Here is a 26,437-nt window from a genome sequence, read left to right as displayed (position 1 = left end):
GGCCTGAGGTGACCTCTAAAAATGGCTCACTATTCACTTGACCCAGAAAACCCCACAAAATCATGCAAATGAAGATGTTCAAATCTTCGTGTTCACTTTAAAAACACTCGTGAAACTGCCCAGGCCGTTAAGGGTATGCATATTTGAAAAGCCACCAAGTATCCGAAGGACGTCACTCTACAGAAGCAATGTGTGCCATTCCGTTGTTACAATGACGGAGTTCATAGGTGTGCCCAGGCCAAACAGTGGGGCTGGACACAGGGTCGGTGGCCCCAAAAGAGTGATGAATTTTTATCGCACATGCTTAAAACTGCAGAAAGTAATGCTAAACTTAAGGGCTTAGATGTGGATTCTCTGGTCATTAAGCACATCCAGGTGAACCAAGCCCCCAAGATGTGGTGCAGGACTTACAGAGCTCATGGTCAGATCAACCCTTACATGAGTTCTCCCTGCCACATTGAGATGATTCTTACTGAAAAAGAGCAGACTGTTCCTAAGCCAGAAGAGGAGGTTGCACCAAAGAAAAAGATATCCCAGAAGAAACTGAAGAAGCAAAAACTTATGGCCTGGGAATAAATTTCACAAAAATAAATGCAAATAAAAGTTAAAAAAAAAAGTTATGAAAAGGACGTTCGTAAAGAATCCAACAGCACAAAAAAAATTTTCTGGCACTGAGGGCTAAGCTATAAGCTGTCATTTTATGTAACTATCTCAAAAGAATTTCTATCTAGTAATATAATACACTACAGTTATTGGTAGGGTAAGAGGTAAAATGATTTATCACATTGATTAGCCCATTAATCTCAACCTCTCACATTTATTTTATAGGTAATAGAAAAACAACCAAAAGGTTCAATGAACATACAAGATCATAAAGCTGAAAACGAGTATCCTCTATTTAGGCAATTTTAATAAATTATATCATGTGATAAGATTATGAAGATGAGATAAAAATATTAAAATGTCCTAACATTAACAGAAATATAATACACTCGCTATATATTCACTGTGGTTAATATAAAAATGTTACAAGACCACACACAAGAGCAAAATTCAAATAAAAGAAAAATACATGCCTCAAGGTCACTAATGTTTTTAAAAGTATGTACCTTAAGACACTGTGTTTAATTTTTTGGTTTTTTTTTAATTAGAGAAAAATGATTCCATGTCTTCTCTGACCTTAAAAATTAGAGTTCCTAGAGTACACATGTGTTATTAGTCATACCAAAAATAAGTATTTAAAAAATCATACACACTTTTAAGTAAAGACAATGGATCAAACAGAATTACAGAACTTCCTATCCCAGTAACTAATAAAAGGGACAGACTGTACACATGTGTGTGTGTGTGTTTGTGTGTGTAATTTTTCAGCCAAAAACCCACCAGATGTAGTCAAAAAAGAAAATGTTTAAACTAAGAACCTTTAAACTTTAAAAAGTACTGGTCAGACCTTAGAAAACTAAATACAGAAATACCATATAATCCAGCAATCCCACTCCTGGACAAAACTACATGCATTTTGTAAAAAGCTACATGCATTCTGTCCACTGCAGTACTATTCACAATAGCTAAAAATACACAGAAACAACCTAAATGTCCATCAACAGATGAATGAATTAAGAAGATGTATATATACACAATGGAATACTACTCAGCCATAAAAAAGGACAAAACAATGCCATTTGCAGCAACATGGAACTAGAGACTCTCACACTAAGTGAAGTAAGTCAGAATGAGAAAGGCAAAAACCACATGATATCACTTATATCTGCAATCTAATATATAGTACAAATCTATCTACAGAAAAGAAACAAACTCATGGACATGGAGAACAGACTTGTGTTTGTCAAGGAGGAAGGGGGAGGGAGTGGGAAAGACTGGGAATTTGGGGTTAAGAGATGCAAACTATTGCATTTGGAGTGGATAAGCAATGAGATCCTGCTGTATAGCACAGGGAACTATATCTAATCACTTGGGATGAAACATGATAGAGGATAGTGTGAAAAAAAGAATGTATATTCATGTATAACAACATGTATAACTGGGTTACTCTGTTGTTATGGCAGAAATTGACAGAATATTGTAAATCAACTACAATAAAAAATTTTTATTTTATAATGATTTTTATTTTTTCCATTATAGCTGGTTTACAGTATTATGTCAATTTTCTACTGTACAGCAGGGTGACCCAGTTACACATACATGTATACATTCTTTTTTCCTCACATTATTATGCTCCATCATAAGTGATGAGATATAGTTCCCGGTGCTACACAGCAGGAAAAATCTTTTAAATGGCTGTTATTCTTACAGAAATTAACTCAGAAAGGTTTTAAGAAGCAAATTCATATAATCAAGGTAAATGGCAAACAAAAACCATTTAATAAAATAAGTTTATCTTCTCCTTTTTTCAATCAGTGGTAAGTACAAGCATACATATTTATTCTATTACAGTAACATTCTAAAATGTATATAGGTTTACTGGTCAAATAAACCATTATTACTTACACACTATGTTTACGATTATGAAAATGCAAAACTTTAAATTTTAAATTGAATAATTATCCTGATAAACTTTTATTTTACATTTTACAGTCATGTCAACTTACAGATAGTTTCCAAGCACTTTATGGTAACTTAAATCCCTAGACTACCTTGTGGCACAGTGGGGTTAAGGATCCAGCATTGTCAGTGCAGTGGCCGGAGTCGCTGCTGTGGCTTGGGTTTTGATCCCTAGCCTGGGAACTTCCATGTGGTCATAGCCAAAAAAATTTAGACTCTACAGTAAAAATCATGATCAAACAGCAATACGTGCCATGAGCAAAAAAAGGGACAGTATATCCATGCCAGATGATTGCCATCTCAATTTTCTGATAATGATCTTTAACACAAAATATATTCCACACCTACAAATACTTTCAGGATTACCAGAAAGAAATTGGTAATAATATTAGATATAAGGGTCATTCTGCATATCACTAAATAAAACACATTAGAGATTCTGTCCTCTGGTGAGTCAGTTTGTGAGTCAGAAAGGCTTTAACATTTCCCTGCCAGTCACAAGTAGACTGAGAACAGAACATTCTGTTCTTTTACTTCTCTATGCTTCTAGGTGACTATCTGAAACAAGGGCAATACATGTTATCTCCCAAGAACATCTTCAATGTAACACAATAAGTCCACAAAAAAGACACACTGTTATTTACTACAAAGTGTTGGGGGGGGGGATGAGAACCTGACTGCACTATTTCCTATCAAGAATATTTATTGATTTCTAAATGCACAAATAATTACAACCTAAATGATATCAATCGTCTTGGACTGTGGTCATGAGACTAAACTAATCTGACAGCTTAACTATAAAATTTCCATATCTGCTTATATTATGAATATTGTCACTTCATTTGTTGATGAGCTACCTGTCTTTAAGTATCATAAAAGTTTCTCCTACATTGTTTACAACTTTAAAATCAAACAGACAGCAGTTCCTGTTGTGGCTCAGTGGTTAACGAATCCAACTAGGAACCATGAGGTTGCAGGTTCTATCCCTGGCCTTGCTCAGCGGGTTAAGGATCCGGCATTGCTGTTAGCTGTGGTGTAGGTCGCAGATGCGGCTTGGCTTGGATACCTTGTTGCTGTGGCCTGGCATAGGCCAGCAGCTGTAGCTCTGATTCAACCCCTAGCTTGGGAACTTACATACGTCCATATGCTGCGAATGTAGCCCGAAAAAAGCAAAAAAAAAAAAAGGTAAATCAATGTTTTTTCCTTTTAAAAGGAATCCACTGGAGTTACCACTGTGGTGCAACGGGATCAGCAGCATCTTGGGCGCTCTAAGACACAGGTTCCACCCCTGGCCCAGCACAATGGCTAAGGAGGCACTGCCACAGCTGTGGCTTAGGTCCTGAATGCAGCTTAAATCTAACCCCTGGCCCAGGGAACTCCATATGCCAAAAATGAAAATAATAATAAAAGGAATCCACAATGAAATAAGAAGGGAGAAGAAGGAGCAAACATTACTGAGCACTTACATGAAAGGTACCAGGCTTACCACTTTGTCCTTGTTAACTGTTTAATCTTAACATTTTAAGGTGGTAGATTTCATCTCATTTTAAATAGATAAACCACAGTTCAGAAAGGCTAAAATAGTTGCTCAAAGTCACAAGCTCATAAACTACTGAAGAGAATTCAGGTTCAAGTCTACTTGACTCTGGGATCCATGAAGTCTGCCTTCTTGACAAAGGAATAAAATATTGTGAGAGGTTTACTGATGGCTAGGGTCAAGAGTGAAGGAATGAACTGGATAGCTAAGGTTAGAAAAGCAGCATGAAGCCTGCAAATAACCTAGGTATTAATTGATTAAAGAAGTCTTTGCAGAGGAACAAGTAAGAGCTTTCATTTTTTTCAAACTCCTTTCATATCCATTACCTTATCATCTGAGGAACCACCCACTCACATTCTTTTTTTAGTTTTTCAAAGAGCTTTTTAGACAGTGTGAATTGCATGCATTTTTAGGGATTTTACAAAGGCATAAATTCGCTAGAGTCCAAGGGCAATTAATTAACTGAACAACAATGCTAATGACATGTTCCTACCAGTCACTTCTTGAAACCTGCTTTCACATTCAAATAACTAATTTTTTTTTTAATTTTTTTACCTTGTGTTACTCAACCCCTTCCCCCATATCCCCTTCTCCCATGTTTTTTGGCTGTCACCTATGTCAAACTGATTCAAAGCCTTGATTATAGCAATTAAATAAGCAAAAATAACACCTTCAAAAGCAAATGTTTAAAACAATACAACTTCATTCCAGATTCTTCATGATTTTAAAGAGTGCACACCAAGCTCAACACAAAACCCCATTTTTGTATCTAGCTACAACTTTTCACTCAGGCAGATAGGGATCAAAGCAACTTGTGAAAGTCTCAAAATGAATTTGATGGTTTAAGAACAGTAAATGAGGAGTTCCCGTAGTGGCGCAGTGGTTAATGAATCCAACTAGGAACCATGAGGTTGTGGGTTTGATCCTTGGGTTAAGGATCTGGCATTGCCGTGAGCTGCAGTGTAGATCGCAGACTCCCGAGTTACTGTGGCTCTGGTGTAGGCCAGTGGCTACAGCTCCAATTAGCCTGGGAACTTACATATGCCACCGGGAGCGGCTCAAGAAAAGACAAAAAAAAAAAAACAACATTAAATGATGTTATTAAACATAAATTCGAAGTATATTACTTTCTGAAACTTTAAGAAACAAAGAGAATACTAGTAGGTAAAGAAGACCAGAAACTCCCCTGACAAAGCCACAAATGGTCTCCCTCCAAATTTTATTATTTAGTTCAAGTAAAACTCAAAAATTGTGTAAGGCATTCAAATGAATGTGGACTCCTATCTCTTGACAAAAAGCCTAGCATTCCTGAGACCACACCACGTTTATGTTCCCTTCACTGGAGGCCAAGTTCTTCGAGAACACAAATCATGCCTTTCACTCATCTATTTCCATACTGTGCCCCTCGGAAACAGGATGGTGTTTTACAAATCAGTTGAAAGTAAGAACAGCCATATCCCTTAACAGTGACTTTCTGAGAATTTTGTTAGTTTTACTTCAAATCAACAATATAAACATTTATATGTATAAAGCATAACACAGCCTGACACAAAATAGGTAGTATATTTCAACTATTAACTGAGATCCTAAAGAACTATCAGTTTCAGTTTATAAACTCTTATTTATCTAGGTAAAATAGGTACCCAAATTCATGATACTAATTTTTCCTGCCCCTCCACAAACCACACTAGGTTATTAACCCATTGAAGGAGCCACTCTCTTCCCTGATGGCTTCCTTCTTGCACAATAATTTATCCTAATTTAGAATCTCAATCCTTACCTACATCCATGGCACCTAGCTCTTTCAGGTTTTTTCAAGAAACCTAAAACTTTTGGCATAAAAAATTATTTAAAAAAATAACTACATTACAAAAGAAATAGGACATGACACAATCAGTCTCAGTCTGATTGTGCTCTTTAAATGCTAACTCTTTGTGTGATTAATTACAAAGTATTTTAAATAATTACTCTGCAACTTTTAATAGAAGGAGGACACCCATACTTTAACATTTTTAAAAAGTAAAAAATCCTCAAACTAGGTAACAACATTTAACCAATCCCTAGAGGTACTGACACTGAGAATCCTCTTGATTTGGCAAAAATCAAAGTGATTTAAGTTAAATACAATGTTTCCATCTATAAGTTGATCATGATGTAAGACATAAGGACCACTAAATATAAAAGCAATATTTTTGTGCTTAGACTAACTCAATTCAACTTCTTCCTATGCACAGAAGCCCCACTGAGTTCACCACATACCTCCACCTCAGATTACTACACTTTTTACAACACTTTTTTATTAAGCACCTGCGAGACAGGATTCTAAAAAACGGACAAGATATAATACCTGCTAGAAGCTTATGATCTGGCAAAGGAAGGAATGTTTTCAACATGATAATGACTTAGAGTACATTAATTCAGTCATCAAACATTTATTGAAAGCTTCTTTGAAGACATTTATTCAAGGATTTACTACAAATAAGGCTCTGTGCTAGTAGAGGCTGTGGATATAACAGACACTCCAATATAGAGAAAAAGACATATAGACAAGAAAAGGGCAATGAAGTGCCATATTTGCTACTGGAGAGTGTATAGGGTAGTACATGGGGGCACAAAAAAGAAAGTGCTTAACTCAAATAAGGGGATTTCATAAATGGCTTTATAGAGGAGGCAATGCTTGAGTTGGGTCTCAAATGATAAGTAGTAAATAATAACAAAGACACTGAATATGAGAAGCAATATAGCCTAAGTAAAGAGCATAAACAAAAGCAGAAAAACAGCATGGAATATTCAAGAAACTGCTATTAATTAAACAAGGGTAGTGAACAGGTTCAAAGAAATGCACCAAGTAAAAAGAGATCAATGGAGAAAAAACAGCCAGCTAAAGGTCTTAATAAACACTATACTAAGAAATTTGAACTCTACTATGAGCAGTTAGGAAGCCAAAGGGTTTTAGGCCAGAAAACAAAAAAAATGATCTGATCTGAACTGTGAAAAGTTACTCTGATTTCAGTATGAAGGATGGACCAGAAGAAGAAAGGGAGATAGGTTAAGAAGTCTGCATTCGCAGCATATGGAAGTTTCCAGGTGAAGGGTCAAATCAGAGCTACAGCTGCCAGCCTCTCACTGCCACGGCAACACTAGATTTGAGCTGCATCTGAGACCTAAACCACAGTTCACAGCAATGCCAGATTCCTGATCGAACCCACATCTTCATGAATACTAGTTGGATTTGTTTCTGCTGTGCCACAACGGGAACTCCCAGGTTAAGAGGTTTTAACAGTAGAAAGGTGGCAAGAATTAGAGCAAAAAGGTTAGAGAAAAGGTACAAATACATAAGATATTAGCAATACTGAATCTTGAGAATTTTATCACAACAGTGGACATAAAATGAGAGCACAATATTTAATGAATAAATGGATGAATAATTTAATGACTTATCAAGTGTAGTTGATGGAAATGGATGAATAACTCACTGACTGATTAGATGTAGAGGAAAAGATTTAGGATTCTAGGCACCAGAGGATGGTGCCTTTAACTGAGGGCAAATATTACATCTGGGAAAAGAGATCATAAACTTAGCAGGTCAAGCTGACTCTAAGGTAACTACAGGGGTAGAGGTGTTTATTAGTCATGTAAATAAGTCTGAACCACAAGGGCAAGGTCTGGATGGGGATAATGATTAGGGAATTGTCAGCACAGAGACAAGAATCATTTAAGGATGTGGCATTGTCACTGTTGTGGCTCAAGTAATTGCTGAGGCAAGGGTTCAATCCCTGGCCCAGGAACTTCTGCATGCTGCCAGCATGGCCAACAAACAGAAAGCTGAAAAAGATGCTCAGTTTAATCTGAAAAAAAAAATGTAGCCACAAGAGGAGATGGAACAGTTACTAGAGCCTCCTGAAGAACTGAAAATAAACAATAAGCAAATTACCTTTTTTTCCAAGAATATCACAGTAAGAAAAAAATTCACTTTTTAACAATGAATTATAACATGGGTAGGAACTGTATCTTAAAATAACTCTTTATGCAAACATAGCTAAAGCCAAGAAAATGGAACACAGAACTACTACAAACAAAAAAAGAACTAAAATCTCTTGTACATTAAGTCAAAGAAGATACTTCTAAAGGAATTAGAGGTAGCTAAAAAATAAACAGAGGAAAATGAAAAGCAATTCTGTAAACAGGAAGATGACATAAGAGCACTGGAAGTAGAACTGTCTGATTCAAATGATGGAGAGAGAAGTTTTGAAAAGCAGTTTGGGGAAGAAATCTTAGGTAAAAGGAGAGATACAGAGATATTGAACTGGAAACCAGTCAGCTTAATCATTAAAAGGAAGCTAAGGAACAAATAAGGAAAAATGAAACTATACAATGACAACTGGGAAATTCTGAGCGAGACGAGAGGACAGATGAAAGAAGACATATTTTTGTAAAGAGGTAGCAGGTAAATTTCAGGGAAATCTAAAACGTATTATAGGACAAAGAGAAGGTAAAGAGATGTTGGAAGAGTATACAAATACATGTAGGCACTGATTGTTTGAAGGAGAAAAACAAACAAGCGGAAATTCTGATTGATTTAACTGAGAAATCAAAACTGTCTGAAGGTAAAAAATTATTATGTTACTTAGGGTGAATTGCAAAACAATACTAGAATGGACCCCTGTGAGGGAAAACACCAGCAAAGGAGGACAGAAGTTCCATAAAATCTCAAAATGTTTTATCAGAATTCTATCATCGTAGATGAAAGATTGAGGTAGATTAAAGACTGTAAAATGGAGACAGACTCAATCTCTTCATGTGGAGTGATTCCATGTGTGTGTACTAATGTCTCTTACTTGTTAGATCAAAGGAGGCATGTCACATTCAGTTCACTTAGAGCAGAGTGAGAAACTTGCCTGCAATAATTGTTAAAACCCAAAACAGTACTATAAAATGCAATTATTTTATGTAAACATTTTTGCTTTTTTAAATGTTTCATACAAGAAAACCAATGTAGAATCTAAGATAGTTACAGCTTCAGCAGTTTTTATAATGTTCAGTTGGATTTTTAAAATTAATTTTGCAACATTTCAGTCTTTTTTATATTAAATTTTGGAAGTTAGATTTACTGTAGTAATATTCTAAAGCAGTTTTTTTTTTCCTGCTTAATAATGATTTGATATCCTTGTAAATATACAACAAGAACAGAACAAAATAAAAAATACCAGGGGAAGGAGTAGGATGGACTGGGGATCTGGAGTTAACAGATGCAAACTATTGCACTTGTGGTGGATAAGTAATGAGATCCTGCTGTATAGCACAGGGAACTGTATCTAGTTACCTATGATAGAACACGATGGAGGATAATGTGAAATAAAGAATATATGTGTGTGTGTGTATGGCTGGGTCACTTTGCTGTACAGTAGAAACTGAAAGAACACTGTAAACCAACTACAATGGAAAAATAAAAATCATAAAAAAAAAGAATTAGGCTGCCACAGCACATTAACAGAATCAGTCATTAATAAATCAACGACAACAAAAAGTATCAGAAGGCATCACGATAGTGAAGACAATTTCATGACACTTTAGTTTCTGTTGTATGTATGTGTATGCAGCATGTAAAATATTCTGAACATTCTAAGTTGTAAAATATAAAAGGATAAAACATTTTACTGCAATGTCTAAGAAACTTCTTTAGTGTAGATACTCCTAAAACATAAAGATCCAACCAACGAACTTCTGCATATACAGAAAACTATGCACACTAGCTGCCCCTCAGCCAGGGGACTGCTCCCCTCATTTTTCCCTTGTCCCCAGTGCTTCTCCCATAACCAGCTGACCTGAGTAGACACTGTCACCTGATGCCAATATAAAGAACCATATGGGAGTTCCCGTTGTGGCTCAGTGGTTAACGAATCCGACTAGCAACTATGAGGTTGCAGGTTCAATCCCTGGCCTTGCTTGTGGGTTAAGGATCCAGTGTTTCCAAGAGCTGTGGTGTAGGCTGCAGACGTGGCTTGGATCCCGCGTTGCTGTGGCTCTGGCATAGGCGGGTGGCTACAGCTCCAATTAGACCCCTAGCCTGGGAACCTCCATATGCTGCAGGAGTGGCCCTAAAAAAAGACGAAAAAAAAAAGAACCATATGTCTTCAGGCCATATTCACACACCTCCTCTCCTGCACCCCTCTTTAAGATTTGGCCTCTTTAGCCTGAAAAGGAATGTGCGCACAAAAGTCACCATTTTGTCTGCTTTCACTGTCATGAATAATCCCATCCCCTACAATCTCTTATTCTAGCACTACCCACAGAACTTTCTGCAAAAATGGAAATGTTCTATATCTGTCCTGTCCAATACAGTAGCCACTAGCCACAAGCAGCTCTTGAGCCTTAGAATGTAACTAGACTGACTAAGGAACTGAATATTTATTTTAAATTTATTTTCCTTTAACTCACTTAAATTTAAAAACTACATAAAGCTAGAGCCTACCATAAGGGTAGTACAGTCTTATACACAAACTTAAAAACAAAGTATGTATTCATCTCCCCTCTGCCTTTTCAAACTCTTGTCCAGTTACTATGTCAGAGAAAAAAATCCTTTTGTTTATTTTCACTCCACTTATAAATAATAAAGTGTGCCTAAAGATAGATAAGCTTTGAAAATTAGATAAACCAGTGAAAAATACTTACCATGAAAAATATTCTAAGTAAAATTAGATACAACAAATAAAATTGCTATTAACAACCTCTATGTCCTTAAAAATGTCACTGCCATACAGTGTACCTTAAATTTAATAAATAAGAATTTTAGAATTGGGAAATTACCAATCATACAGGAAATTCAGTCCAAGAAGTTAAGAGACTTGCCATTCAGAGTCTGTTGACCACAGAGCCAGCTTTTCTAACATAGACTGTGCCCACAAATTCTTTCAGAATTCCCTCAACAACCATTTATAACAAATTACTAGATACAAAGAACAATAAGACATAGAGAAATGCAAATCAAAACTACAGTGGGGTGCTAACAAACACAGGCTAGAATGGCCATCATTAAAAAATCTACAAAAATAATAAATGCTAGAGAGGGTATGGAAAAAAGGGAACCCTCCTACACTACTAGTGAGAATTGGGGAGTTCCCATTGTGGCACAGTGGTTAACGAATCCAACTAGGAACCATGAGGTTGCAGGTTCAGTCCCTGCCCTTGCTCAGTGGGTTAACGATCTGGCGTTGCCGTGAGCTGTGGTATAGGTCGCAGACGCGGCTCAGAGCCCACGTTGCTGTGGCTGCTGGCGTAGGCCAGCGGCTACAGCTCCAATTCGACTCCTAGCCTGGGAACCTCCATATGCCGCGGAACTGGCCCAAAGAAATAGCAAAAAGACGAAAAAAAAGAAGAATTGGTACAGCCTCTATGGAAAACAGAATGGAGGTACCTTAAAAAACTAAAAATAGAGTTTCCATTTGATCCGGCAATCCTACTCCTGGGCATATATCCAGACAAAACCATAATTCAAAAATAGCCAAGATATGGAAACAACTTAAATATCCATCAACAAATGAACAGATAAAGAAGATGTGGTATGTACCCATAATGGAATACTGCTTGGCCATAAAAAAGAATGAAATGCCATTTGCAGAAACATGGATGACCTAGAGATTAGCATACTTAGTGAAGTAAATTAGAAAGAGAAAGACAAATACCATGAGCTATGACTTAAATGTAGAATTTAAAATATGGCACAAATAAATTCATCTACAAAATGGAAACAGACTCAGAGAGAGAGAACAGACTTGTGGTTGCCAAGGTAGGGGATGAATGGATTGGGAGTTTATGGTTAGCAGATGCAAACTATTACACACAGAATGGATAAATAACAAGGCCCTACTGAATAGCACAGGGAACTATACTCAATATCCTGTGATAAACCATAATGGAAATGAAATATGAAAAAGACTGTATATCTACATGTATAGCTGAATCATCTTGCTGCATAGCAGATTAACACATTATAAATCAACTACATTTCAATAAAATAAAAGAACGGTAAGGTAGAAATCCCTCTCTCAAGCCCATCATTCTTTTTAAATGTCTACCTATCTTTTTAATGCATATCTAATAAACCCTGATTTTATCACATATCAATTAAAAAGAATAATTTCAATCAATTTTATTTTCTGGATTTAACTAATATCCAATGGTGTTACTATTACTTTGGCTTGAAAATATAAAATAATGCTTTTATGAGAAGAAAATCTAAGTGTTGAATATATTTAAGTCTGAAGATTATAATAATTCAATTCTAAAGATATTTCTCTGTTAAAAACAAAAGCATGAATTTATTTTTAGGTTTGTTTTTAAATATGCTAGCTATTGTATAAAAGTAAGCTTTTTCTCAGAAAAAACTTTCTAAACTTGTTATAATTACCACTTAATTATTAGTTCTGATTAAAAATAATATTAAAGTAGTAGCCTATGTCAGGATATTAGGAATTACAGTATTGGTAGAAAACATTTAAATAAGTCCAAGATTTTGGTACCTTCAAGAAATAACTTAGACAGGAAAAAACACCCTGACCAGTCATTCAGTCTATCTCAGGTCTCTAAGCCAATTTGGTATGTCACCATAGAAAAAGTAAAATGCTTTTAAATCTCAAGAAAATAAATTCTGTGCTTTAGTTTAACTTTAGCAATTTCAGTTGACAAGTTCAAATACGTTAATGTGTGATAAGCCCACAAAACAGGCAATCTTAGATTACACTAAAAGGCAATATCCAAGTCAGAAGAGGTAATGTAGACTACTGAAGTCTCACTTAACTGTAGCTGCAATGACATTATAAGCAGTACATTTTCTCCTTTCTTATTCTTTTTTTTTTTGGTCTTTCTGGGGCCACACCCACAGCATATGGAGGTTCCCAGGCTAGGGGGTGAATAGAAGCTATAGCTGCCAACCTAGGCTACAGCCACTGCAACTCCAGATCCCAGCCACATCTGCGACCTACCCCCACAGCTCACCTGGCAACACCAGATCCTTAACTCGTTGAGCCGGGCCAAGGATTGAACCTCCGTACTCATGGATACTAGTCAGGTTCGTAAACCACTGACCCAGATGGGAACTCCTCTCTTATTTAAAAACATCTTCCTGGAGTTGCTGTCGTGGTGCAGCAGAAATGAATCCGACTAGGAACCATGAGGTTGGGGGTTTGATCCCTGGCCTCGTTCAGTGGGTGAAGGATCTGGTGATGCCGTGAGCTGTGGTGTAGGGGTCACAGATGCAGCTTGGATCTGATGTGGCTGTGGCTGTGGAGTATGTAGGTTGGCAGCTGTAGCTCTGACTGGACCCCTAGCCCGGGAACCTCTATATGCTGCAGGTGCAGCCCTAAAAAGCAAATAAATAAATAAGTAAATACATAAATAATAAACAAAAGAGTTCAAGATGAAAGAAAGAGATAAGAGCTGGAGCACTTGGCTAAATGCAAAGGATGAGGAAAAAGAGAAAGAGAGAAATCAAGGATGATTTTCAGGTTTCTGTCCTGAATAACTAATGGTTGTTCTAATGATGCTGCCATTCTCTGAGATATAAAGACTGGAGGAAAGAGAAATGTGGAATAAAAGAGGAATCCAACTTTTAAGTCTCTGTGATTTTCATTAGACCCTTAATAGAAAATTTCTACCAAAAATCTCTCATAATTCATTCTCTGCTCTCTAAATGGCAGTTTGTGGAAGGGGGTTAAGGCTACAAAGGAGACTCAAATCAATTTTTAACAGAGTTCCTATCGTGGGACCAGTGGCATCTCTGCAGTGATGGGATGTCTCCCAGCATCTCCCAGTGCTGCAGAGATGCAGGTTCAATCCCCAGCTCAGCCCAGTGGGTTAAAGGATCCAGCGCTGCCACAACTGCAGGACAGGTTGCAAATCCAACTCAGATCTGATCCCTGGCCCTAGAAGTACATATGCTGCAGAGCAGCCAAAAAGGAAAAAAAAAATTATTGTATCAACATTAAATTTAGTGAAGTAGTTTATACAGTGGTTGTATTAATATTTTTAAAACCCTATTCTAAGGAAGTGCATGACACAGTATTCAGGGGTAAAGTATCATGATGTATGCAAATGCTTGGCATGTGTGGGCATATATAAGGACATATATACGTAAACATTTATGTACACATGTACATGTATATGTAGACATGTGAAAGCATGGTAAGTAAATGGCATAAAATACTAACAATAAGTAAATCTGGATAAAGACTCTGTACTAGTCTTTTTTTTTTTTTTTAATGGCCACACCTGTAGCATATGGAAGTTCCCAGGCTAGGGGTCGAATCAGTTACAGCTGCCAGCCTACACCACAGCCAGGGGATCTGAGCCTCATCTGTGACCTACCCTGCAGTTTGCAGCAATGCCAGATCCTCAACCCACTAAGTGAGGCTAGGGCTCGAACCCACATCCTGTAGGGTTCTTTACCTGCTGAACCACAACAGGAATTCCTCTTTATACTACTCCTTTGTTTTGTTTTTTAGGGCAGCACCCATGGCATATGGAGGTTTCCAGGCTGGGGTCCAATAAGAGCTACAGCTGCCAGCCTACACCACAGCCACAGCCACACAGGATCCAAGCTGCGTCTGTGACCTACACCACAGGTCATGGCACTGCCAAATCCTTAACCCACTGAGTGAGGCCAGGGATCAAACCCACAACCTCTTGGTTCCTAGTCGGATTCACTTCCGTTGTGCCATGATGGGATTTTATACTATTCTTAACAACCTCTTGATTCCTAGTCGAATTCGAATTTGTTTCTGCTGCGCCATGACAGGAAATCCTCTTTTTCTTTTTTCTTTTTTTTTGGTCTTTTTGCCTTTTCTAGGGCCGCTCCCATGGCATATGGAGGTTCCCAGGCTAGGGGTCCAATCGGAGCTGCAGCCACCGGCCTACACCACAGCCACAGCAACGCCAGATCCAAGACGTGTCTGCGACCTACACTGCAGCTCACGGCAACGCCAGATCTTTAACCCACTGAGCAAGGCCAGGGATCGAACCCGCAACCTCATGGTTCCTAGTTGGATTCATTAACCACTGTGCCACGACGGGAACTCCAGGAAGTCCTCTTTATACTATTCTTATACTTGTGACTTCTCTGAGTATGAAGTAATTTACAAATTAAAAAAAAATTTAAGCAGTGAGTCTAAGATTTCTCTTATTCATGCTAAAGAATTACAGTTCTTTTCAACCCATCTCATATGTATTCCCCCCGTCCCAACCAATCTTGTCTTTTCATTATCCAGCGTAGTTGTCCCATCAGGGAGACAAGAAGCATATACAATAGCTCTATAAAGAGATGGCATGGAGTTCCCTGGTGGCATAATAGCTAAGGATTCAGTGTTATCACTGCTGTGGCTTGACTTCAATCCCTGGGCCAGGAACTTCCACAGGCCGCAGGCACAGCCAAAAAAAAAAAAAAAAAGAGAGAGAGAGAGAGAGATGGCATGATAAGAGGTGAAGACTGTAATAACAGGCTTCTTGCAAATGGTTTCTTGCAATTTGCAATCTCCCATGAAGTACAATATCTATATTTTTGCTCTTTGGAATGTTCTTTATCCTATGCTCTGATGTATATCAGGCTGCTGGATGACAGTGCTTCAGTTTTACATTTTCTCTTCTCATGTAATATATAGCAATAAATCTCATGGTGGAATTAGCATACTACTGTGATATCTACCTGGATTAAGTGCTCTTCCTAAACACTCCCATAACCTCTCTGGGCATAGCAATTATCAAACCACCTTTTTTTTTTTTGTCTTTTCTTGGGCCACTCCCGTGGCATGTGGAGGTTCCCAGGCTAGGGGTCTAATCAGAGCTACAGCCACCAGCCTACACCACGGCCACATCAATGCTGGATCCAAGCCACGTCTGCGACCTACACCACAGCTCATGGCAACACCAGATCCTTAACCCACTGAGCGAGGCCAGGGATCAAACTCGCAACCTCATGGTTCCTAGTCAGATTCGTTAACCACTGAGCCACAACAGGAACTCCCAAACTATTTTATCTTTAAAATCATGTCTACTTTCTCTACTAGACTGGAAGCTTCATGAAAAAAACGACCACACCATATTTGTTTTTGTTTTCTTTTTCTAATTCCTAAAGGTGTAGAAAAAACACTCAAAGCTAATGAGTGAAGAAATAGAAGTTGCTTAAAAAATCTAAGTAGGTTATGACTACAGTTCTGGTTAAAGGTTTTGTTTGTTTTCTTTTTTTACCTTGTACATAACAATATGTAGAAAAAGTCTTATTCTAATTCAATAGCAAAGGAAACAAAACATCTAGAGTTTGCTGATAAAGAACTGAAAATGCTAATAACACTATACACAAAGTCAAAATTTAGTTTACTTCAATAATAGAAATAATTAATAATTTCACAAAATATGATTGATGAAGAGTTAAAGGCTGAGCCCTGAGTATCAACCACACCTTAAAATCAAAGTACGTTTATATTTAACCTATACTAGCCAACTAGTCAAACAAGGCAAGGAACACTTCGGTGACAAAAAAAATACAATATTCTAGAAGGAACTTCGTTCTCTATTGCGAAAGAACTTTTAAGTTAAATTATATCAGATAAAAATACTCAACTTAGGAAACAAGTTAAAAAGTAACAATTTTACTCTGAAAGGCAGTTTTTCAAATGCTATAATTAAATTTGCCAAAAATATGATTAAATGAGAATACATATAAAATACCTCAAAAATAGAACTATAGTGTAGAAATACGTGTTTACCCAAAATGACTATATGGTAATACTCAAAATGTCCCACTATCAAAATGTTAAAATACCAAATACTTAAAGGATACTTCTGGAGTTCCCATCATAGCACAGCAGAAATGAATTCGACTAGGTTCGATCTAGGAACCATGCAGTTTCAGTGGGTTAAGGATCTGGCATTGCCATGAGCTGTGGTGTAGGTCGCAGACACGACTGGGACCCCACACTGCTATGGCTGTGGTGTAGTCTGGCACCTGTAGCTTCAACCGGACTTCTAGCCCGGGAACCTCCATATGCCATGGGTGTGGCCCTAAAAAAAAGCAAAAAATAAAAATAAAATAAACAAATAAAGGATACTTCTGAGCCCATAATATTAACAAAACTTACATGAGTCCCTAGTAGGGCTTGATCCTCTTTTTGTACTTAGAAAAACCAAAACTCAGAGATTCAAATCCAAATATAACACTGCCAGCTTGTCCTTCCAACCCCTTAGGTCAGAATAGCTCTTCCTCTATTTCATGCCTGGTACCGCTGAGGTCTACTTGTGGGCTATGTCATTTATCTCTTCCACTCATGAGAGCTTCCTGTCACTTGGCACACGACCTCGTGTGCTGCCCAAAGTTAATGCTCCGGACTCCCCTAGAGTTGCCCAAATGCTCCAACCCCATCTAGGGGACAGCAGGCAGCTCAGCTCAGTCATTACCCTCTTCTGCCCTCTCTTATTATGAGTAGGAGAATACAATGTTTCCTACTCAAAGTGGTACTCTGTCTACATGTATACATGCTGTGGATTCTCCTAGTTCCCTTTAAGATCTCTCCAACCCATGGAATACAGTGCACATGTCAATTCACAATAATTCTCAACCCCATTTCATCTTCTCCAACACCACCTTATTCCCTTTTCTTGGGGGGGGGGGGGGGGCATGCTTGCAGTGTGTGAAAGCTCCCAGGCCAGGGGATCAAACCCACGCCATAGCACCAATCCAAGATGCTGCAGTGACAAAACTGGATCTTTAACCTGCTATGCCACAAGAGAACTCTGCTTATTCCTTAATCTAGAATCTCACCACCTCTAGCCAGTACTCTAGCATAAATTTCCTTAACTCCCTATCTTTAGTTTCTTTCCCTTCAATCCATCCCTATAGTTTCCCCCAGAGCTGATATTTTAAAATTGTAAATCTGATCACATCACTCTTAAATTTAAAATCCTTCAGTAACCCATGAAAGAACAAATACCTTAAAACAGAACAGCAGGTGACAGCTATTGAGAATTACTGTGCCAGGTACCTACCTGCATTACCTCATTTAAATCACATAACAGTCCTGCAGTGTAGATGTTTTCATTACTCTTATTTTGCAGATTTAAACAAACTGAAATTTAAGAGAAATCACATATTCTGTCCATAGAGAGAGGGACAGTAAGCAAATGCAGCTAAGATTACAAAAGCCTTCAAAATATGGCTTTTATTCCTCTGCAGCAGCTCTCTCCCACCACTACCCAGCAAACTCTGCCTTCCACTTACACCAAACCACCCAAGGATCTGTGACCATGCTATAATCTTTCAGAACTCCTTATCAGTCTTGGTGCCACATTACTCCCTTGGCTCAAAATGCATAAAAAAGAATGAAATCTTGCCATTTGCAGGAACATACATGGACTCAAAAGGCATTATACTAAGCAAAATAAATCAAAGATATAAAGCTGTATAACATATGGAATATGAAAAATATAACAAACTGGTAAATACAACAAAAAAGATATAGACCCACAGATATAAAGAACAAACTAGTGGTTACCAGTGGGGGAGGGACCATATAAGTTGGGGGAATGGAAGGTATAAGCCATTGGATATAAAATAGGCTCAAGAATATACTGTATAGGAGTTCCCGTCATGGCTTAGTGGTTAACGAATCCGACTAGGAACCATGAGTGCGGGTTCGATCCCTGGCCTTGCTCAGTGGGTTAAGGATCCAGCGCTGCCATGAGCTGTGGTGTAGGTTGCAGACGCGGCTCGGATCCCACGTTGCTGTGGCTCTGGCGTAGGCCGGCGGCTATGGATCCAAATGGACCCCTAGCCTGGGAACCTCCATATGCCATGGGAGCGGCCCAAGAAAAGGCAAAAAGACAAAAAAAAAAAAAAAGAATATACTGTACAACATGGGGAATATAGACAATATTTTCTAATAACTATAAATGGAAGGTAACCTTTAAAATTGTATACAATTTTTTAATTAAAAACAAAAAAGGCCTGTCAAAAAAAAAAAAAAGCCCATTCAGGGAGTTCCCTTCATGGTGCAGAGGAAATGAATCTGAATAGGGACCATGAGGTTATAGGTTCGACCCCTGGCCTAGCTCAGTGGGTTAAGGATCCAGCAATGCCGTGAGCTGTGGTGCAGGTCACCAATGCGGCTCAGATGTGGCATTGCTATGGCTGTGGTGTAGGCCGGCGGCTACAGCGCTGATTTGACGCCTGGCCTGGGAACCTCCACATGCCGTGGATATGGCCCTAAAAAGGACAAAAGACAAAAAAAAAAAAAATGCCCACTCAGCCAACATGGTCCACTTTGGGAACTCCCTCTGAAGACTTTTTTCCTTTCTTTCTCACCTCCTTTCATTCTTACCTCCACCACAAGGGAGCTCCATAGGCAGAATACAAGGCAAAATGGTGCACCTACCCAACTCTAAATTTTAAAATGCTATAATACAGAATGCTCAGAGTTCTCATCGTGGCTCAACAGTAACAAACCCAACTAGTATCCATGAGGATACAGGTTTGAACCCTGGCCTAGCTAGTGGGTTAAGGATCTGGTACTGCTGTGAACTGTGGTGTAGGTTGCAGACTCAGCTCAGATCCTGCATTGCTGTGGCTATAGCGTGGGCCAGCAGCTGCAGCTCTGATTCAACCCCTAGCCTGGGAACTTCCATATGCCTCAGATACAGCCCTAAAAAACAAAAACAAAAAGAGAATGCTCAAATCAATTTTCCAAGGTAATTTCCAAGTGAAAATCTAGTGCCAGACTCAAACCCTAAATTTATCAGAAAGTAAATAAAGAACGACAATGAAGCAATAGCAAAACCTAATAAAAATACACTTAAAACTTTTGTAAAACTCCCAACATGTAAAATTCAATTATTTTGAAATATGTGCTACATCATCCAGAATATAAAGGACTCAAGTTTTAAAGTGTTTTCTTCTGCAAATTTGGACTTCTTTAAATGTTACAAGCAAAACAAGTTCTATTTAAAATCTGTTACAAACCAAGAAAAAATTCAAGAAACTAAAGAGCTCTTCTCTGACTATATCTGGGTTCAGAAAATGATGATTCAATACTAAATGACTTGTGCTTATGAAACATGTTAGACGATGGAGAGGTACAATGATTATGTTATCACATCTGCAGCATCAGTATATTAGGCCAGCATCTTCCAGAAACATCCGACAATGATATCAGGAGTCTCTCCTGGTATTAACTCACAGTTAAACAGCATCTCTTCAAAGTACTACTCAAATATATTAGCTTACAATTCCCCACACTAAAGCCCCCATTTTTATCTATCCATAGTTTCAAGATACTCCTATACTTAGCTGTTCTTTAACTGGCATTTGGATACGAAGTACCAAGTGTTACTTTCAAACTTTTTTTTTTGTCTTTTTGTCTTTTTAGGGTGCAGTTCCCAGTCGGAGCTGTTGCTGCCAGCCTACGCCAGAGCCACAGCAACGCCAGATCCAAGACGCGTCTGCAACCTACACCACAGCTCATGGCAACACCGGCTCCTTAACCCACTAAGTGAGGCCAGGGATCAAGCCTGCAACCTCATGGTTTCTGGTCAGATTCCTTTCTGCTACACCACTATAGGAACTCCTAATTTCAAACTTTTAATGTCTTTTCTAGCTCATTGAGAAAATGTTCTAAAAGATCATTTCTGGCACTTACCCATGTATCTTTTACCGCTTTCCCCAACTAATTCTTACAAGTCATATTCTTAACCCTTAAACAAATTTCTTATAAAAAGCACAAATTATTTCCTAACAATGTCCCCTAATAGACATATTTAGGAAATTGACCTTCAATGGATACACAAGGTCTGTGGTTCAAGCACTATTTCAGGTGGCATTCCTAATGGATACAACCAACATGCATTTCCTATAAAATATAGGACCAAGGAGAAGACTTACTTTCAAAGGGGCTTTTATAATGGTCTACGCGGAATATTAGAGCCTGACCCAAGGAAACAGTAAAGGGAATGGAGAAGGAAGAGCTCCATCAGCAGAACTTGACAGCCAAAGGAAAATGAAGGATAGAAGAACACAAGTCAAGATGATTCTCAGGTTTATAATTTGCATAACGGAATGACTGCCAGCATCATTGACCAAGGCATGAAATGAAGTGAATATGTGAGTCTGGAGAAGACCATGTACTAATTTTTGATGTTTTAAGTCTCAGGTTTTCTGTTGAAAATCAGGTGGGCATTCTAAATAGCAAACATAGAGACTGAAATGCTCAAGAGAGAAAGCAGACTGAATAAATGAAACAGATATGAGACAACAAAAAATAACACATATTCAAGAAAGCATAACAACGAGGAACAAAAGAGGTCAGGCTGAAACCTCAGAAAACAAGAACATTAAGAGACAGGAATTAGTAATGACAGCTGAGAAAGAAGAGGTAAGAAAGAGAAGCAGGAGAGAATGATATCATGGAAGGCAAAGAAAAAGAGGATGTCAAGGATATGGGCATGATTATCTAAATGGTTCACACAGGATTTAACTGTTAGGAACTACGTCCAAGGATAGATATAATTTCAATAAGAAGAGGAGGCAAGAGTAAAAACACTGATGGGAGGGGGAAACAAAAAAGGCAGAGGGCAAAGGGCATTTGGTACGGAATGCAGAAGGGTTTTGCTGGAACAGAAGGTTCATATAGCAGAAGACAAGAAAGGAAGTCTGGGCCAAAGGCTTTGCATTCCAAATTTTATTCTATTTTAGACTTTATTCTGTGAGGAAAAGAAAAACATGTAACTTTTTTTCTTTTTGAGACAACTATTCTGGTGATAGCATCCATGATGAACTAGAATAACCAGAGAGTTATAAGCTATAAAGTAGACATTTTTTGTTCTTTTTTTTAGGGTTGCACCCTCAGCATATGGAGGTTTCCAGGCTAGGGGTCCAGTCGGAGCTACAGCTACTGGCCTGCACCACACCTCACAGCAATGCTGGATGCTTAACCCACTGATCAAGGCCAGGAATCGAACCTGCAATCTCATGGTTACTAGTTGGATTCGTTTCCACTGCACCACAACAGTAACTTCTATAAAGTAGTCTTAATATTATCAAAACATAGTAATGAAGGCCTGAAAGAGGTTGGCAGTAGACAAAGTAAGAACTAAGGGATATATAAAAGAGAGAGATTCTCTAATCCCAGGGTTCCCTAGATATTCCATCATTTCTATATTTATTTACACTCACCATTTTGCATCATAATCACCTGTGGATGGGGACCTTTATTCAGTCACTAATCACTAATACTAACAAAAACAGGCACATAAGAAGAGGCCAAAAAAATTCTGTTGAATTATAAAACAATTCAGTAATAATGAGACATAGAAGTGAAACAGACTGAAAATTACTGCCAAGGAACCTAAGTGACTTATAAGATGATGATATAGAAAACACTAATGAAAAAGTTAAGATCCAGTTTAGGGAATGAGTTTAAAATATATTTGGAGGGGGGATGTCTAAGGGCAACATGCAAACAAAAACATCAAACAGAAAAAAATGAAACCACACTAAGAAAAAAACAACAAGGGGGTTAGGAAGAGCGACTTCTGCAGAGCCAAAAATCCACCTCCCCGTACTGAGTCCCTGTGTATACTCAGATTTAACTAACCACAATAATATAGTACTGTAGTATTTACTATTGAAAAAATCCATATATAAGTGTACCCACGAAGTTCAAACGTGTGTTGTTCAAGGATTGACTACATTTAGATATTCAGACAAAAACAGAAATTTGAGATACATAATGAAATAATCAACGAATCTTATTTGCTCATAAGAACAAACATTTAACAAAATATTCTACCTTTAAGATTTACATATTCTGTACAAATTAAGTGGATATAAAATACGTCAATCAAGGAGTTCCCGTTGTGGTGCAGTGGAAACAAATCCAACTAGTATCCATGAGGGTTCAGGTTCGATCCCTGACCTTGCTCAGTGGGTCGGGGATCCAGCGTTGCCATGAGCTGTGGTGCAGGATGCAGCTAGGATCCCGAATTGCTGTGGCTATGGCTCAGGCTGGCAGCTGTAGCTCCTATTTGACCCCTAGCCTGGGAACTTCCTTATACCACAGGTACAGCCCTGGGGGGTGGGGGAAGGTTGAAGTAATTTAACAAGATAGCTAATTCTGGAAAAACAAACAAACAGAACAGTATGTACAAAAGCATGAGACATCAGAGTTTCTCATCTTCGTGGAACCATGACAGAAGATGAGGGTCACAGCTCATGGAGGACCTTCTAAACACTAGTAAGGAATTTGACCTTTATCCTGCAGTCCTGTGGTCAGAAATCTCAGATGTCTGTTAGAATTCCCTAAGAAGCACTTCAAACCCCCTAAAGCAGAGTGCAAGTACAGGCAGGAGATGGAAACAAAGCAAACTAGGATGAACTAATAACTTCCATAGACAACAGGGAGCCACAAATTATTTTTAAAACAAAAATAGAACCTGTTTCAAAAATCCAAAAGTCAGCAGCATGGATCAGTGGCTATGGGAAAAGAAAATCTGGAGGAAAACCAATGAAGACAATAAAGAAGCAACTGCAATAATGCTCCAGCACTAAGTACTGACAACTACTTACTCAAACATAAATGAACAACAGAAAAAGGCACATAAAGTGCTGTAACTGTAATATGAGCTTTCAACATGAGTTTCAAACTCATCTTGGATAACAACTCAATCATCAGAAGCAATTACAGCAAAAGTACAGTCAGGGACACTAGAAAAGAAGAAAGGGAAAAAGAACAGCCATTAAGTTTTCCCCTTGAAAGTATTTCATTTAGGAGTTGCCACTGTTGCACAGTGGGTTAAGAATCCAACATGGGTTCCATCCCCGACCCAGGAACTTCCATATGCTGCAGGTGCGGCCATAAAATTTTTTTAAATAATAATAAATTTTTTAAAAAATTACTTCATTTATACAAATACTTTATGATCAGACTATCACAGCAAGCAGAGACCATCATATCAAAATTCAGAACTTACCACATGGCTAAAACTGCAAAACTGCTGAGAATGACAATCAGTGGAAAGTTAACAGATAAAAAGGCTAACAACAACAGCAAAGACCATTTAACAAATTTCGGGAGTTCCCATTGTGGCACAGCAGAAACGAATCCTACTAGGAACCAAGAGGTTGCAGGTTCAATCCCCGGCTTTGCTCAGCGGGTTAAGGATCTGACATTGCCATGAGCTATGGTGTAGGTCACAGACATGGCTCGGATCCCAAGTTGCTGTGGCTGTGGCATAGGCCAGCAACTACAGCTCCAACTGACCCCTAGCCTGGAAACCTCCATGTGCCACAAGTGCAGCCCTAAAAAGACCACCAAAAAAAAAAAAAAGAAAAGAAAGAAAGAAAGAGAACTCAGTACATAAGAACATATATATGATAATGATAGACAGACCTTGGGATCACAAATCAGGATAAAATTAATTTCATTTATTTTTCAAAGAAATGGCTTTTGTAATTTTTTTTGTCAAATTCCCTTGACTGGGAGTTCCTGTAGTGGCTCAGTGGTTAACAAATCTGACTCGGACCATGAGGTTGTGGGATTCAATTCCTGGCCTTGCTCAATGGGTTAAGGATCTGGCGTTGTTGCCATGAGCTGTGGTGCAGATCGCAGAAGCAGCTCAGATCGCAAGTTGCTGTGGCTGTGATGTAGGCTGGCGGCCACAGCTCTGATTGGACCCTGAGCCTGGGAACCTCCACATGCCACGGTGCGGCCCTTAAAAAAAAAAAAAAAAAAATTCCTTGACTCCACATCCCCTCAAGCTATCACCTTGTTTTTCTTGGTTTCAGTTTAGAGCAAACTCCTTGAAAGAACGGGCTATTTCCAATTCCTCTCCTAAAGTTCTCTCTTAAACCCTCTCCAATCAAGTTTTCATCTCCCCTAGTCCACCATGAACAATTTAGGATCACCAATGATTTTCATACTGTTAAATCTAAGTCACAAGTTAGTCCTTGATCTAATAGCAGCTGAATAACAGCTGACACAACTGATCACTCACTTCCTCCTTCTTAATAAAACATTTCCCTTGGGTTCAGGGATACCACCTGATCTTAATTTTGCTCCGGAGGGTGCTTTTTACTCTCCTTTGCTAGTTCTAACTCTCCCTCTCCCAGTCTCTCTGTCTCTGTTAGTACCATGAGCAAAGTCTTTGGACTTCTACATTCACGCTCACTCTCTAGAGTACCTTAATCAGTACTAACTGTGCCCATCACAATCTCATTTCTTCCACATCTCTGCTCAAACACCACTCATCACTGCAGTGTTCTCTAGCTACCTTATGTAAAACAGCAGCATCCCCCTGACAAGTTCTTTCCACCTTATTCTGCTTTTTGTTCCACAGCACTGTAGCAGCTGACATTTTTACATATATACTTTCTTATTTTCTATAATTTGTTATTAGAATATAAGTTCCACAAGGTTAGAGAATGTGTTTCCTTCACTACCTAATTACTAGCAAGTGCCCAGTGGATATTTGTTGGATGGATAGATGGCACAAATGGGGAAAATCCAGACTCAAGATCTGGTCTCAAAGCCTGGGTTGAGGAAATTTAAAGTGCAGAAATCCTCATGTCCTGAAAAAATGTCAACTGCAAAGCGGCCACAACAATGGCCAAGACTACAACTCTAGCTAGTGTCAATAATAAATAAGGGTTGATAAGTCCAGACTATTTGTAAAGTAAAGGAAATACATCAAGGAAAAAAATTAAAAATAAAAGAAAGAAGAAATGGCCATCCCTGCCTCCCTATTCTGTGAAAAGAAACAGTACCTGGATATGTTTCCTGTAAGCTGGCCTACCAAGTCAGACCAAAATATCACCAGACCCATTCTACACACTTAAATAGCTGTTATGAACAGTAGTCCCTGCTTTTCTAAACTAGGGTCTTCTGAGAAAACTGTAACTCCCAACCCTAGCACTCGCTGCCAAGACATAATGGTCAGAGAAAGCTCTCCAATTTCCCCAAAGCACTCAGGCTGCAACCAAATATCATTAATACGATGACAACAACAATTTAAAGTACTTTCTGGTGTCTGCCTATCTTTATTGTCTCAGTGCATTCACTAGGGTATCAGTCATCAAAGATTGCGGGATCTAGGTATGGGGGAGGAGTGTGTATGTGTGTGAGTGTGCATAAGAGAGAGAGGATTCAAATAAACAGGATCTGGATTTATTTTTTATATTTTAAAGAGAGGTAGATTTTCTATGGAATAGAATGCATCTGTTAAAATATGTCACCTGGGCTCTTCATTATGACACCAAAAGAGAGATCACAGAAGGACCAAAATTCTAAGATATCCAGCACTCCTCAG

General features: G+C 38.4%; 1 protein-coding gene and 1 pseudogene across 6 annotated transcripts in view; one reads left to right on the top strand and one right to left on the bottom strand.

Moving 5' to 3' along the window:
* Positions 1 to 26,437, bottom strand: part of CCSER2 (coiled-coil serine rich protein 2) — a 135,356-nt gene that overhangs the window by 102,381 nt on the left and 6,538 nt on the right. The window lies entirely within an intron of this gene.
* Positions 6 to 604, top strand: LOC125115527 (60S ribosomal protein L17-like; annotated as a pseudogene). The gene has a single exon (XR_007132126.1). The product of XR_007132126.1 is annotated as a 60S ribosomal protein L17-like (transcript).

This window comes from Phacochoerus africanus, chromosome 15 (assembly GCF_016906955.1).
Source record: "Phacochoerus africanus isolate WHEZ1 chromosome 15, ROS_Pafr_v1, whole genome shotgun sequence".
Classification (NCBI taxonomy): Eukaryota; Metazoa; Chordata; class Mammalia; order Artiodactyla; family Suidae; genus Phacochoerus; species Phacochoerus africanus.
The sequence above is the reverse complement of the archived record's forward strand: the minus strand, read 5'-3'. Positions and strand labels throughout refer to the sequence as shown.